Source organism: Lonchura striata, chromosome 3 (genome assembly GCF_050655825.1).
Source record: "Lonchura striata isolate lonStrDom1 chromosome 3, ASM5065582v1, whole genome shotgun sequence".
Lineage (NCBI taxonomy): Eukaryota > Metazoa > Chordata > Aves > Passeriformes > Estrildidae > Lonchura > Lonchura striata.
In genome coordinates, this window is record NC_140705.1 from 5,516,586 (window position 1) to 5,532,608 (window position 16,023).

General features: G+C 40.0%; 1 protein-coding gene across 7 annotated transcripts in view; it reads right to left on the bottom strand.

Moving 5' to 3' along the window:
• Window positions 1–16,023, bottom strand: part of SUPT3H (SPT3 homolog, SAGA and STAGA complex component) — a 260,596-nt gene that overhangs the window by 3,797 nt on the left and 240,776 nt on the right. For 2 of the 7 annotated variants that reach the window (XM_085576231.1, XM_085576232.1), the window contains exon 11: window positions 1–16,023. This exon is cut by the window's right edge and continues 29,788 nt beyond it. The exons of the other annotated variants lie outside the window; for them this stretch is intronic. The gene's annotated coding sequence lies outside the window, so the exon portion shown is untranslated. 7 annotated transcript variants of the gene reach the window in all.

Consider the following 16,023-nt stretch of genomic DNA (forward strand, 5'->3'; position numbering starts at 1 on the left):
AGTCATTCTGATATATGTATGTTTCATTATGGAATTTGGCCATAAATTGAACCATTTTACCCAGAAACCATTCATACCTTCAACCTCAGCATAAAGGTAACTGTTTTGAAAATCAGTATTTCAGAGGAGGGAGTTTGCTTCATCCCATTCCATAACAAGATAACACTTCGTACTCATTTTGATACATTGCTAGATAATAAAGGTTAACCTCCAAAAAGCTTTTATGCAGAGAAAAAGTATTTTACAGACATCCCATCTTTCTGAGTTATACCAGATATCTTTAAGATCTATACAACTGAATTTGTGATACTGAAAGACAGATCTTTACATGCCAAGAATCATGAAGAGAAACAGCAAGATGTTTTTCATAAAACTCACATGTGCATGTGCCCTTGCAAGAGTTTAGATGTATGTGGCAGACATTTAATGTGGTTGGAGATAATTTAGAGGGTTTGGATGACACTTCTGGGTGCATTATGCCACTTTGGCAGCATCCACATTTAATTTTTTTTTTTTTAAATATGATTATTTGGCTCAGAATTACAGATAGAGGATGATGCAGGCTCTTGATGTGGGATTAAAATAGCTGTATCCATTTTGCTGGATATGTCTTGCTGTAAAGAGATAACATAAGCCCATGGTTCCTTCTGGAGCCCTTTTTAGAAAAGTGTCTACTGCATCCAAATTTTGTGTGTGTTCTCTCTTAGAATTTACTACCAGGCTGTGCTTTGACTTTTCCTGCTGTAGGCTGAGTCTCTGCTACCCTTGAAGTTCTGTAAGACTCTTGCTGTACCCAATATGTGCGGAAGTGGTCAAGAGACCAACTTTCAGACATGGGGAATCGCCTAATCCGGCACAAATTAGACAAATCTGCCTTCCCAGAATGGCTTTCATGTCCTAAAAAGTTGATCTAACCTTATTTAGCTATTCTAGCTCTCACAGGAACTCTTCCTGCTCCTTGATATCACATGACAAGATTCTTCCTCCTTGTCTCTGACCTCCTTGAAGGTAGAAGGACAGATTGCTGCCAACCAGAGCCAGAGGCTGCACAGGCTGTGTCAATGGGAAAGCAGAAACATGACCTTCATCTTGTCCAGGCCACTCCTACCACTTGCTCCCATTTAGGGGAGAGTTGTGATGATTTTGCTTCTTGGTCCTTGCTTCCCAGTCCTATCCCTGCCCATAGCACTGGGGTTGGAACCAGATCTTTAACATGTCTTTTAACCTCAACCATTCTATGACTCTACCCCATGAAGGCATCTTGTGAAGAACCTTCTCAGGCATCCTCTATACAGGAATGCTCCCTTGGAAATGTTGCTCCTTCAAGTTGTCAAAGCACCTTGGATTCAGGCACAGGATCCTCTCTGGCAACACTACCATTATTTAATCAATGAAGACAGGCATTTTTCCAGCCATCTGAAAGGAGGCACAATGAAGCAGAAAAGATAGGCAGTGTTCACTGCTGTCAGTTGCCTAAAAGCAACATCTTGCTTTGCCCTTAGTTTGATGGAAGAAGGAAAAACAAACAGCTTAAAAAGCCAGCATGGAACAAGGGAACTTGGCCAATCTAATCCTCAAATTTCATGAAAAATTATCCATTTTCTACTCTCTTCGTTTTTGGTCCCATTTCTCTCCTGTAGTGGTAGGACTGTAGTGTCATTATGAAGGACCAAAAAGATCCACTCCAAGAAAAGGGTAGCAAAATTCCTGTTCTCACAGTAGGTCCTATGAAATGGGACAGCTTAGTGAAGAGTTCATAGGACAATTTAAAGGACAGATAATTGTATTTATTAGCAATTTAGGACTAGGAAGATGGCTTTAAACTGAGAGTAAGTTTAGATTGGATATTAGAAAGACATTTTTCCCTGTGAGGATAGTGAGGCCCTGGCACAGGTTGCCCAGAGAAACTGTGGTTGCTCCAATCCTGGAAGTGTCCAAGGCCAGGTTGGATGGGGCTTGGGGCAGCCTGGGACAGTGGCAGGTGTCCCTGCCCATGGTAGAGGGTGGGAACTGGATGACCTTTAAGGTCCTTCCAATCCATACCAGTCTGTGATTCTATGATTTACAGAAACAAGTCCCAGCCAAACATGATGTACTCCTCAATGAGAGAACAGAGTAGATTACAATACCAAGACTTCTTTCTGAATAGGCACCTCAGCTAGAAATGGTTTCCAGTTAACAATTTACACTAGTGCAGGATTTCACAGCTGTAGCATGATGAGAAAGAATAATTTTGGCAGGAGAAGGAAACAGCTGTGATTTTTGAGTGGGCTGAGGCTTAATTTTTATTTGGGATAAAATTTGGAAAGTCTGGGGTAAAACATCTCCAGCGGGCACTCGAGACACCAAAGTTTACTGGGCCAAATCCGACACTGGTTTAAGTCTGCAGTTCTCCTTGCCCTAAAGTTAAGCACAATGTCACACTGCAGGCCTGTTGCATCACTTAGAGATGTTAAACCCTGAATTATAAGCCCTGTGTAAGAGAGTTACAAAACAGCATTTATAAAACTTGAAGTCTGCCTTTCTTGGTGTCCTCTTGTATGTGTGTGGGCAAGTGGTTTAATTACAGTGCATAAAATGGAATGGCAGACAGAGACATCCAAATCAAAGAGCAAGCCCTGGCTGAACTTCATTAGCAAACATAAATGCAAATAGGCACATCTTGTTTGCGACATACCATGGTCCTTTCTGCCTTGGGTAATTTTACTCTTTTCTCTGACATTTGCATAAATGTAAATCAAACCATATGACTTGAGCAGGTTTGTGATAGGGGAATCATATGCAGAACTTCTTTCTATTAAATATAATTCTCTTCATGCAGCCTTACAATGTTACTGTGAAAATTGGGGAGGGTTGGATCTAGACAGTGAGAGCCTTTATTTAAGAACAGTGGAGGGAGCCCTGCTCTTTAAATAAGAGACATTCTTGGATCAGACACTGGCTGGCAGGATGGAAAAAAAGGATGTAGCATTAACTTTCATTCCATTCCAAATAACCTGGAACCCATAAACCACCAATATTCTCTAATTTTGAATCTGCTCCTTTTCTCCCTGTCTCTTCTTTCCATTTTATTTGGGAAATGTTAACTTTGAAATCTCATTAGCTTGCCACAACATCAAACAGGTCACCCCGGACAGATTCATAATTCTTTGTACATAAAAACATTTAGATTAAGAACCCAGTGATTAAAAGGTTGCTCCTCTAATTTATCCCAGCCTGAACAGACAAACCACATGCAAAGTGTCAGCTTATTTAGAGATTAAAATAATAATTAGTTTAAGAGGCAAAGTATAAGCAACATTGTTTGAAAATGAAAATCCATGTATTGTTTAGAATAAATTGCTTCTGTTTAAGTTTAAATAAATTTGTGTGGATATAAACTTTCTTTATCAAAAGTACATCAAAGTTACAAAAGAAATATAATGGATAATTCTCCCTCCAATTTACAACAATAGCACTGAAAGCTCTAATTCCACAAACCCATCTTTAATCAGTAGCCAAAGCACAGATGACTGATGTTACTTAAAGGATGATGGAGAGCTTTATATAAGTAATGTTGTATACATAGTCAGTAATGAATAACACAACCCAAATATCTTTCTATGGACACCCAAGCTTAGCACAGATTTACTTGTATGATGCTCTGGCTGATCTGCCCTGCAGTTGCCATGAAATCTCATGGACTTCATTTATGATGAGGCCAGACCAATGTGCTGAGAGCTACAGCATCCATTTATCCTGTATTCTGTAACAGTTCCTCTGGAAGCACAGCCATGTTGCTGTTTACACTAGATCCCAGGAAAACACTTGTGAGGATTGAGTGACACGGACTCTGCTTACACTAGCAAAGCAGAGCCAGTTTTTTACACCAGTTTACCAGTATTTATAGGTCACTACATTCAAACAAAAATTTCCACTCCAATCCCTTTGTCCCAGTCCCCTTTAGAAACACAATCTTCTGATTATTCTTCTTGTGCTAGTAATGTCCTTTGTTATCTCTTTTGTCAGCAAAGTCTTTGTTGTATCTTCCTTTGTCAGAACAGTCAGAGTGACCAGACATGATGTCTTCACTTCTGTTCTTGCCTTGAGTCTATCTGTCCCTCAGCTTTCACTGTACCAGGTGTAAGAAACACCAACAGCTGCATTCCTCAGGTCTGTTCCCTGAGTCCTCAGCCTGGTGACACACCAGGGACAGCAGCAGTGTCCATTTCTAGAGTCCCTGCCATCAGAAAGGGACCGGAGATCACAAGAACGTTTCATGTAGGTGCCCACAAACATCACACATTGATAAAAAAACTACTCCAATAAACCACCCATCAACAAAATGCTTCCCAGCAAAGTCAGCTCTGGCCTTTGGTTGACCTTTTATCTGCCAGTGGCATAACATTTTTAATAATTTTGTAACACCAGGCTGTTGTGTACAGGAATGGGACATATCCAGGATATATCATCCAAGTCTGTTAAAGAACATAGTCTAGATCTCAACTATCCAACTTTTTTATTGCTGCTTTCTGCTTCTGGGATAAATGACATTCCCAAGGCTGATGGCAATGTAGGAACACTGGAAAAAAGGACCAAATGAATTTCTCAGGCACCCTGTGCAATACCACCAGTGGTTGGATAACAAAATGTAGGGCTTGTACTGCTGTCCTCCAGTGTATTTGGCCAAAACTGCAATTCTGAAGTTAACAAAAAAATGTTGCTCTCAGGGCTGGGCTGGTATTGTAAAAAAGAAAAACAAGGCAAAAGGATGATGGCTTCTGTTGCAGCAAGAACTGGGGTGTGGGAGTGGGGTACCAATGTCTGCCAACAGAAAAAAAGAAAAAAATTGGTGGGGAGAGAGGGATCATTTTAAGTCTCTCAGAGGGTACTGTAAACAGCATAGAAAGAAGGAAAAAACGGAACTATAAAACAATACTTGGCAGCTAGTTTTGCAAAACAAACATATTTTCAGAAAATCTTTCCCATCACTGCCACAGCTTTAATGGGCTTTATTTGTGAGAGAAAGAAACTCTTTTTAATTGTCAGAGGAAAGGCGGCGCTGCTTTGCACACTGACAGAAATTCCTGTTCTGAGCCCTACTTCAACCACACGTTGCTCTCCACTCACAGTCAGGGAGAGGAATCCCTTCCCCCAGGCTGCACAGCCTGTAGCAGGGCTCCATCACCCCTCTTCCCTGGACAGCATCAGCTGTCTTTCTCCTGTGGAGAAAGTTGAAATCCAGCAAGTTCCTCTTGCTGTGGGTCTAATGGCCCATAACTGTCTGCCCAAGACACACTGCTGCCAAAGCACACAGCAGGTCTCCATGGGGCACCAGACCTTGATGGATATGACCTGCTGGAATCCAGCATAATTAGGAGAGCTTAATCCGCTCACCCACTGGAAATGCAGTGGTTCCTGAGTGTCCCTGATCTCCTCATGAGCACTGCAATTAGTTCACTTATATTTTTACTGCCTCGGGTCAAACTGCTCATAATACCTAGAGCTGCTCAAGGGTCAAACTCTCCTCTCCTGATGTGCTTTAGCTGCATGGCAACAATAAGGTACACAGGGAACTTCATTATGTCTGAGAATTAAATTAAAACTGGAAGTCTTGAGACTTTAGGTATGACTGGACACCGAAACCTCTGGTTTATGACTCAGAGCACTGCACAGTCACAGCACTCCCATCTGAAAATATACCACTAACAATAAAAACTCCTTCAGCCTTAGAGAAATTCAGCACCAAACAACCTGGATGGCTCCCTGTCTCCAGGGATGACTTTATTTGACCTTTTAAGATTTTCTTCTACTGCAGTAGAAGCTCAGGGGTTCTTTCTGTAGGAAGTGACAAAAGAGGTTAAATTTCCCCTCTGTGTCACCACTGCTGATGACCTCAGCATAGGAGCTAAAGAGAAAATTTATTTGGAAACAATATGGTGTGGTACAGTCTCTGAGTACAAGGGCAGGAGCCAGGGCTGGGCTCTGCTCCCAGCTCTGACACTTACTTGCTGTGTGGCCTCAGACAAACCACTTAGTGCCTCTGTGCTTCCATTTCCCCTGCCTTTGAAACAGAAATACTATCACTCACTGAAAACCTCTTTTTGAGGATTGCTTGATTACAGAGCTAATACACGACACTTTGAATACATTGTATACTATGCCATAATTATAATTTTCATTGCATTTTATCTTCCATTTTAATGGCTAAAATACCAGATGTAGAGAAAAGGATGCTGAAATTTGCAGCTATTGCAGGGGAGGAGTGGGCATTACTTTGAAATTAAATTATTTGGACAAACAAACAGAGTTCACCTACATTTTCCACTTAAACCTGTTGAAATTGTAACAAAGAGCAGCATCTAATGACATTTTGTGACACACTTCTCCCCTACCTCCTGAAAGCATCTTGCAAATGCTCTCTGCAGAGAGCACAGCACCTCTTGCTCTCTCTGATTCAACAGAGCAGTTCAGCGGGGAAATGAGAGCCCAACCAACAACTCAGGTCTGTGAAAAGAGGAATTTTCTCCGGCTCCGAGGCCCTTTGCTGGTGGCAGCACTGGGGTGTGGCCACTTCTTGCCCCGCTCAGCCCTCACTGATGTGCTCTGTCTGCACAGGGGCGCTGGCGCACCGGAGCAGTGGGAGGTAAGAGGAATTAAGGTAATGCATCAGTGGTTGTCAGTGAAGGAGATGGGAAGGGGTGGGGGAAACAGAAAAAAAAAAAGAGGCAAAAGAAATATACTATTTCAATCAAAGTCTGAAATTTGTAGAAGTGGTTTTGGTCTCAATATAGAAAAAATATTTATCCAAGAAACTCCTACTCGGGTGCGAACATCCTACTTCTAGTGGGATTTTGCTTGGCAAAGTGCTGTGAAAGAGTGGAAGCTAATACAGAACATGTCTATAAACAAATATATTTATTTAGTACAGATTGACACATTCACTGGAGTATTTCAGTGATTACACATGTAAAACTATTTCCTATAGTGGTTTCCTTTTGTGATTCTGCTAATTTATTCAATCCACCCCATTTTCATGCATTGAATGTTATGAGCCATTTCAGCCACCCAGACTGAAATGTGTTTGGAGACTACATGCCTGTTTTTTCATTTCATCATCTACACATAATTATTTGGTGATATTAGGAATTTGAGCTCAAATGGAAGCCAACCAACATTTTAATAGCTTAAAAATCACACAAAATGAAGTCTGCCCTGAGGTTAATGAATAAGAGCCAAATCTTGAGGCTCTTGCTCAGTTTTTACTCGCTCCTTATTCAGGCAAAAGTTGAATCAATTGTAGTTAGACTGATTAAAACCAGAAGAATATATATATTTGGACCTTTCTCTCAGGTAAAACTGAATAAATTACCTAGGATTAGGCTGCAGAATGGCATCCAATCGATCTTTCACATGTATTTCTGGTATACGCTGGAGAAAAAATCCAAGTTCTGAGGCAGTTCAAACCAATATTTTAGCAGCAGAATAAATTATTACACACTACCAAGTTTTATGACATTTATATTAGAAATAACCCTGAATCAAAATAGGTTTCCTGGTCTCTCCTGAACTTCTGGAAATCAGGATCAAATCCAAACTTAAAAAATGGTTCACTAAGTATGAAAGCCAAATACCCCTATCCTTCAAAACAAAGCTCCATCCTTAATTAGAACATTATTCCAGGCATGTATTGATACAAATATTTGATTTTAGATGATGGCAAGCATTTATAATTTAGGAAATCAAAGGTTATTCTTTAATTACATGCAGGATGACCTACCCCTTATGCCAAGAATGCAATATGCCCGTAAAAAATACAAAGCAGAGCAGTTAATTGCTTTGAACAGTTAACACTTCATTAGTAATTGGTGAAAATCACAGAAGGATGCTTCTCTCTTCAGTCACAATCCATTTAAGTATTGAGTCAGTCTCAGCAAAGTAATGACACATTTATTCCATTCAAGCCAGACTTAAGCATGAGGATTTGGAAAGGAAAGGAGTATGAATGACTGATTTCTTCAATATATGCAAAGCAAACAGAAGAAAAAATGGATAACAAGAATAACGTGGTCAATGTGTAGATGTGGCACTTGGGGACTGGTTTTAGTGCTGGGCTTGGCAGTCAGTGCTGGGTTAATGGATTTAATTGGATTCAATGATCTTAGAAAGCTTTTCCCACCTAAATCATTCTATGATTTGTGAAAAACACCAGATCCCGACTGGGTCTGGGTGATAGTGGCCCTGCTCACCGTCTCCTGCAATTCAATCTCAATGCTGAAATATGCTGAGCACATGAGGAGCCTTTATTTGTAAAGGAATGAGTGGGGACATGTGCAGAGGGCAGTCCCCTCCTGGCCACCACTCCCGCTGCAGGGCCCAGTCCTGCTCTCCTCAGCATTTCCTACCTGCGGGAGAGACAAATTCTTTCCTGTGTTTAGCAGGGTCTGATGAACACAAGCCATGCCAGTGGCACACTGGGAGTGTGGGATCACTGCCCAACGCCTCGCAGGCTCCTGCACTGGGCAGCCTGCACAGAGGAGAGCCCTCACTGCACTTTCAGAGAGCTGCAGGCAAGTTATGAGCTGCAAGAATGTGCCAAGGAACTTGGGATCCCAAGGAAGGGAAGACTTTTCATTATATTATACTTTTTAAATGAAATTATATCCATAATAATATGCTGGAAAAGCTGGTTCACAAGTGGACATAGCCTTCAAGTCTCTAATGTACAGCTCAAATTATCTTTAATCTTTCTAAATGTCTTTCTGTCCATCTGTTTCTTACCTGCCTAACATCTTGGGCAATTGGGTAATCCCAGGGACACTGGATAATAGCTGAGAATAACAGGATTCCAAAATGTCCTTCCTAGAAGTGAATAAAAATTCCTTTTGGCAATTTCTGACTGATTGGTTGTGGGTGGGGGCTGGGCAAATAATATTTACTTTGTGAAGCAAATGAAATAACTCAGCAGACTCAGAACCTTCCTGCTATACCCCACCTCCACAGACCTAATTTCACATGTCACTTCCTATGGCACATGTTTCTTATAAGAAATTTATTTTGAAATGCAAGGACAGACCGATGCCATCAACAATATCTCAGTGGTCTGACCCATCGCATCAAACTCTCTTTTCTTCTTTACTGCATCTCATCTTTTTCCCTTGTATCCAGTTTAAGAGATACACATTTATATGCACATCTATAAAAGTGATACTCCTTTGAAAACAAACTGGCCAGGCCACGAGATTGTTCTGGCTGATTGCCATTGTTCAGTCACTAAATATGGGTTTAGGAATAGGGAGATGGATTACTCGCTTGTAACCCCACCGCGGGCATTTCATGATATCCCAGACCATATTTTTTTAATAACATCCAGGAATATTTAAATCCTGTATGGAAGTTTTTTTGTACCTACTTTGATGTTAGAACATTTTGATTTGTTTGCATGCTGACACCAGAACATCTCGATTACTGCATGTTCATTTATCAGTGAGTGCAGGGTCAATTCTGTTTGGATGTGCAATTATTGCATCAAGTAGATAACATGGGCTAATCATGCTGACAGCAACATCCCCATTTCCAGTGGCTGGAAATGAAAGAACACTAAATAATTACTGTAATGAAGAGGTAGTTAGGTATAATTAAATGTAATTGTTAACTAAAACAATAAAAGAATTCATATTTTAAAAAAGCAGAAAGGTGGTAGATCTGAGCCCCAAATCTAGAACACACTGCAGTTCCTGGATTTAAAGCTAATGTGACCCAGTGGATTCAGGCTTTGGCAAAGAGAGAGCTGTTGTCTCCATCACATTATTTATTGTAATGGTGTAACTCCTTTTTCCTTTGTTTCTCCTTTTCCCCCTAGCAGAATGGCTGTTGGTAAGATGGGAATGTGAAATCCAGGTTTTCGTCTCTCCAGTAGCTCTGAATTTCCTGGCTTTTGTGGACTGAAATCAGACCCTGAAGTCACTTATGTGCATTTTGTTTTGGGTAATTGACATTAATTTTTAGGTTGCATCACTGACATCAATCAGCGCTACTCTCAGAGGACTAGAGTTAAGGGGCCACAATAAAAGGGCATGATATTGTTTCTTTTGTTTTATTTCTGGAGCACTTGGACTACTCTATACTTTTCCAGTCGATGTTACATTTTTTTGGGTGAGATAGTTTAAAACATTACTGACTGTCTCATTTAAAAGAATACTTACCAGTGAATGCCTGGCTCCAGAGGCTGGGACAGTCAAGGCTGGTAAAAATTCAAGTTGATAACTTTTGTCTATGTAACACTTTGAAGAAACTATGAAATGACAACACATTTCTTTAGAGAGAGCCCTGCTGCCCATTACAGATGTTTCCCATATGGTAAGGGGAAGGTTGGTCCCTTCCCCCTCCACTCATCAGTGTTCTCACATCGTAGCAGGAATCTACAAAGACAACAGGGCTGTAAATGACACCGCACAGAAGCCTCCAGCAGCACGTACTGCCAAGGAAGGAGCTGATTTTCATTGTCAGGGCACGAACACTCTCCATTGCAGACTATTGATGGGGAGCATTTGGACTCTTCAGCTTCTGTTTCACCAGTGTATGGCACAAAAACACTGGAGTGAGTGGCCAGGAGAAACCAGACTAGATTTCAGATGCTAAAATGATGAAATGGAGAAGATAGATTAAAGAAATAGAGATTGCTGCAGATTATCATCCTGTATCAACTGGTGGGCTCAACACCTTCTCCCTCAAATCCTAATGGGTGGGAAGAAAAATTCTTTCTAGTTTAAGATCATGATTTTTAGGGAAGAATCTGAGGCACATCAGTGGGGTTAAGACCTATTTTTTGGACACTGGGACATAGTCACACACACAGGCTCATAGGCAGAGTTTGAAAACAGTCAGTCATTGGGTAGAGAATTGGCCTGTTGCTCCATATCTTGCTAAGTAGTTCATCACCCTAGCTGTACTCAAGATGTTTATAAATCCCAATACTTTTTTGGATACTGGAGCTATTCTAACAGTTAAGTCTTAAATGCAGGTGTGACTTCCTAAGAGTTTAATGTGTAACTGAGACACTTTTTTCATTTCATCCACTCATTTCCCAAACTACAAAGTTATCTTATTTCAAAATAAACTTCAAAATAAGTAAGAACCTGAACATACATGGAGTTTGTGATGAAAAAAAAAATCCTTAATGCCTATTTCCCTATATTTTTGGTTTTAGAGAAGGTATGGGACCATCTGGGCAAGTCTATATTTAATTTATAATGGACCATTGTTTTTTCATGTCAACCAAACTTAGTAATATATATACATACTAGTTGGCATATTTTGCCATTGATTATTATTATATATTATTGCACAATAGTAATATAATATCTAACTAATATACCTACTATAACATCTCTAATGTAATAGCTAATATTTCTACAAAATAAACTCTAATGCTAAGATACTTAAAACCAGCTACTGATCTTAGCTGACTATTCCACCAGTAGCTGTGTGGCTAAAACCTTACACAGACTAAGAAATAAACTTTAAATAATATCTAGTTAAATGTTTCTTCGTTGCTTTTTTACTATTACTTCCTTCTTAGCTTTCTAAAAGGTGCACTACTATTAAATAATTTCTTAGAAACTACAAGATATTCCAAAAAACCAGAAAAATTTTCATTTTTTCTCTCATATTTTCCTGTTCTTCACAACAGCATTTTTCCAAGTTCTTCATTACCAACTCTGCTTAACTTTAATTAAATCTATCCTTCTATTTATCTGTCTTTGCCCTCCAGTTCATCTTATCCACCCTTTGGTTTCCAGCCCATTCTCCCATCTTTCCATAATAATTATTTCCACTCCCTTTTGACCAGCCTATCTCTGTCTCTGCTGTTTTTCTTTCCAACCTAATTTCTGCATATCTTTGTCTCTTACTAACATAATCTCCTCTGTACAGAAGCTAAGGGGCTTCTGTGTCTTAAAATAATTCCATCCAAAATGTACTTCATCCTCTCCCAACCACATTGGGGGTCTACAAATATACCTGCAGTTGTTGCAGAAACTGTAGAAAAATAGATCTACTGCTTCTTGTAGGGCAGATGAAGAATTTTGGCATTACCAAACAGGGCATTGCCCACACAAGAGAGAAACTCAGTGCTTGTGAATAGGAGCAGGAGAATCCTAAACACCAATTTGGATCAGGCAGCAGTCATCACTCAGGGCACAACAGAGCCCTCAAAAGCTTGGGGAAACTTTCATACTTCCCACAAGCTGAAGTCCAATCCTGGATATTAAGTATAAACAAAGCATATATTTTTCTCTCTCTTTCCCTCCACCCTGCCCCAGTAATTATTCCATTTTCTTAGGGAGAAAAAAGTAAGAAAGAAAGAGGGAAAAAAAGGGCCAGTCTCCACTGTGGTGTCAGAAAGAAGCCTGTTGGTGTCCAGTCCATTGAAGAAATTGCTCAAAACCACTTCACCTTTGTGAGAACATTCTCCTGTTGAAAGGCTGGGCTGTCTATCCCAGAAGGGGTGACATGAGGTTTGCTGAGACTGGTTGAACTTGCAAGCCATCTTTACCACCAAACTTTTATTTATTCCAGATAAATTGGTGTCACTTAATTGCTCTGTATTTCTTTCGTCTCTCTTTAGCTGGCCATGATTCACCTGGGAAAGCATGACTGAGTCTCATAGAGCCCTCAGCAAATGAAGAGATATTGCAGGAGAGCAATATCTCTGCAACATATTTTGGGGTGATATTTATTCCTCCAGGTGTGCTGTTGATGGGGTGAATCATTGATCCTGACCTTCTGTGAACCAGTGATCTCTGTTGGGGGAGGAAATTCTTTCATCCTCAAGAAAACTACCCTTTTTTGCTGTGTGGTACTTTTTTTTCCCATGTGGTAGTTCCAACAGGTGTTACAGAGGAAAACAAGGGGATGACAAAATATAACAAATAAATAAATTAATAGATAAAAAGATAAATGAGCAAAACATCTTGGTCTGGATCGGGAAGAAGAGGCAGCTGCAGATTCAGCTTTGGCTTTTGAAACAACTGGGCCAGGGAACCAAATGGGGGGACATTCTTGACTTGTGGGCAAGTTTGATCAGGCACCAGGCAGAGTCAACCAACCACTTACTCACAGGCCACTTGCCCAGTCTGACAAGGGAACAATTTTCAGTCTTTGACAGACTGGCCTTGAACAGGCACCAGAAGTGAAAGCATCTATTGTCCATTATCCTTCCCACCCCTGAGACTTCCAGTTTCTCATTTACCATGTAGCCTGTTCAGAAAAGGTTTGTCAAGCAACAGCCTCTCTAAACAAATTACATTGAGATCCTTATACTGTGCCACATACTTGACTTGCTGTTCCAAAAAGAGCAACATAGTAAGTTTCTAACAAGGACATTGGTTATTAAGAACTCTCAATTTTCTAGGTCAAAGAGGTGAAAGGCAAAGTCAAAATAATGAAACAAAATAGTCTATAATGGGTGTTTACTTACAAAAAAAAGAGAAAAAAAAAAAGATATGAGGAGACCTGCTGTTACACAAACCAAAACTCAGCAAGCTACTGTGAATTACCATGTTCTTGATGAAAGTAGAATTTAAGGTGCCAGAGCTGGCTTTTGGAAATACCCAAACAGTTGAAAACCAAACAGAGCTTAGCAGCAACTGGATCCTTCTTTCTTTTCCCATTTCTTCCTCCAAAATGTGTAAGACGGATGTGGCAAAGAAATAGACTGGTAATGCATGCTGTTCTTTTTTTATCCACTTAAATGTGAAAAGTAGGTACCTTTTTAAACATATATGTTTGATGACGTAACCCAGAGATATAAACTGAGAAGTGCAAAAGTTCTTCATGCATTTTGTGAAGAGGAAATTTTTTAGAATTGCCATCTGTATCTCCTACTTTTGAGAAACATTAAGATCTGAGCTTTCTGAAAATAACCTTGCATCACCTCAGTGTATTTTGAGACATTACTTTTCACAGTATTGCATATTCATATTAGTACAAAAGTACTAATTTTGCTGCAGTTTTCTTCTTTAGGAGACACAGTGTATTTATCAACTTCTCAAATGTGTTTGAATCCATATTTACCATGAAGACTAACACAGCTTATCAATTTTTTCAAGGAACATGCTTTATCAAGAATACAGTTAGAAGCATCTCTCATTTTTTACTTTTCTAAGTTTTTATCTGTGATAAAATGATATTTTTTTCAGTGGTTGAGTAAAACTCATTGAGAATGCACATGCACTTAGATAATAAAATCATAGAATCACTGAATGGTTTGGGTTAGAAAGGACCTTAAAGATGATCTCGTTCCAACTCCTTGCCATGGGCAGGGACACCTTCCACTAGACTGGGTTGCTTGTTGATTTAACAATAAAAAGAAGAAAATGAAGGGGCTGATTGCGGGGTGAGCTGATTGAGGATCTAAAAGCAGGGTAAAGGAGCTGTAATTTGCCTTCTGATTTGGGGCATGGACCAGCCCAATACAAGTGACACAGTGAAATCAGAAGGGAGTGGCTAAGATGAGCTGTGGATGTACCCATTCCATCAAGACTCAGAGCAGTCACTGTTGGTGGGCTCCAGGGACCCCCAGATGTGATCCTGCCCCACCCCACACTTCCTGGCAAAAAAAAAAAAAAAAAAAAAAAAAAAAAAAAAAAAAGAAGAAAAAAAGAAAACAGTTGGGGTTGGCTGTGGCCCCACTTGCCTTCCTTCTGGGTGAATCCAGAGGAGGAAGGGATCAGGATAAATTATAGGTCCCTGAAGAGCTCTGTGTGTCTGTTGAGGCCATCTGGAAGCAGTGATAACGCCACTATTAGTGGGGGCGTTACAACAGAGGATCTGCCGCCTCGATTGAAACCAGCCATGCTGTGTGCTGGCTCATGATGCATGTTTGCTCTAATTTCCTCCCTGACATTTCATTCCTAAAGCTGTCAATATCCCGTTAACCTTCCTGGCACTGAAACTCTAAAACCAAGTCCTGTTTCAACTCTGATTTTGAATCTCAGTTGTGATAAGCAATACCAAAGGCTAAGTTTACAATACACCATTGGCCTAATCTAAATCATGCTATAGGTCAGGGGCAATTTTTTTCTTGCTTATACACATCATAAAGCATGATACAACAATGTGATATCCTAAAGTTAATTCCTTGCTTTGATGGCAAAATAGCAAATGTTCTTTACTGGTAACTGACAGATCCTGCAGATTTCAAAGGCCAGAAGTGTCCTGTAATCAGGGGAATTGCTCACATTCAGTTCATACTGTTTAAAGTCAGAAGGGAAAATTAGATCATCTAGTCTGACCTCCCACATACCACAGACCACAAAATTTCAGCCAGTTGCCCTTATTTTAGGCCAATAACCAGTTTAACAAAAGCATATTTTCCAGAAATTCATTTGACCTCCACTTGGAGTCATCAAGAACGAGACAATGCAGAACTTCACTTGGTACTTTGTTCCACTGTTAATAAGGCTTGTGCCTTATTTCTAAGTTGAATTTCTCTGGTATTATTTTTCTACATAAATACAAGTTGCAAGAACAGCAATTACAACTGTCTCCATAATAATGGTGACATTAATGTGAAAAGAGCCTGTCCAAGTGGGATGCTAAGAAGCATTCTTGCCACATGCACAGAAATATTTAAGTACCAGCTGATCCAGATGAGCCCAATACTGGATTTACTGAGATGTCTGAATAAAGTACAAAAGGATCCATCTGTGGGAATATTTTAGTTTGGATCATGGGTCTGCTTTTGAAACAAATCTTCCATTCATCCTCACTTACTGCACATCATTTTGTACTGTAGAATGATTTCAGAGCATGCTACCTGGTCTTTTTTTTGGGTAAAAGCAAATCAAAAGATGCAATTCAAATAGGCATGCAGTCAATGAGGCCAGATTGGACCTAGTGCTAGACTGAAACTAAACCCCACTGAAATGTTCATTGAGTGCATGGAGGGTGAGCACCAACTATTTATCTTCTACACATCTGCTCCTATTTGTACTGTTGGTAAAAGCATGGAATCATGGAATCAAAGACTGATTTGGGTTG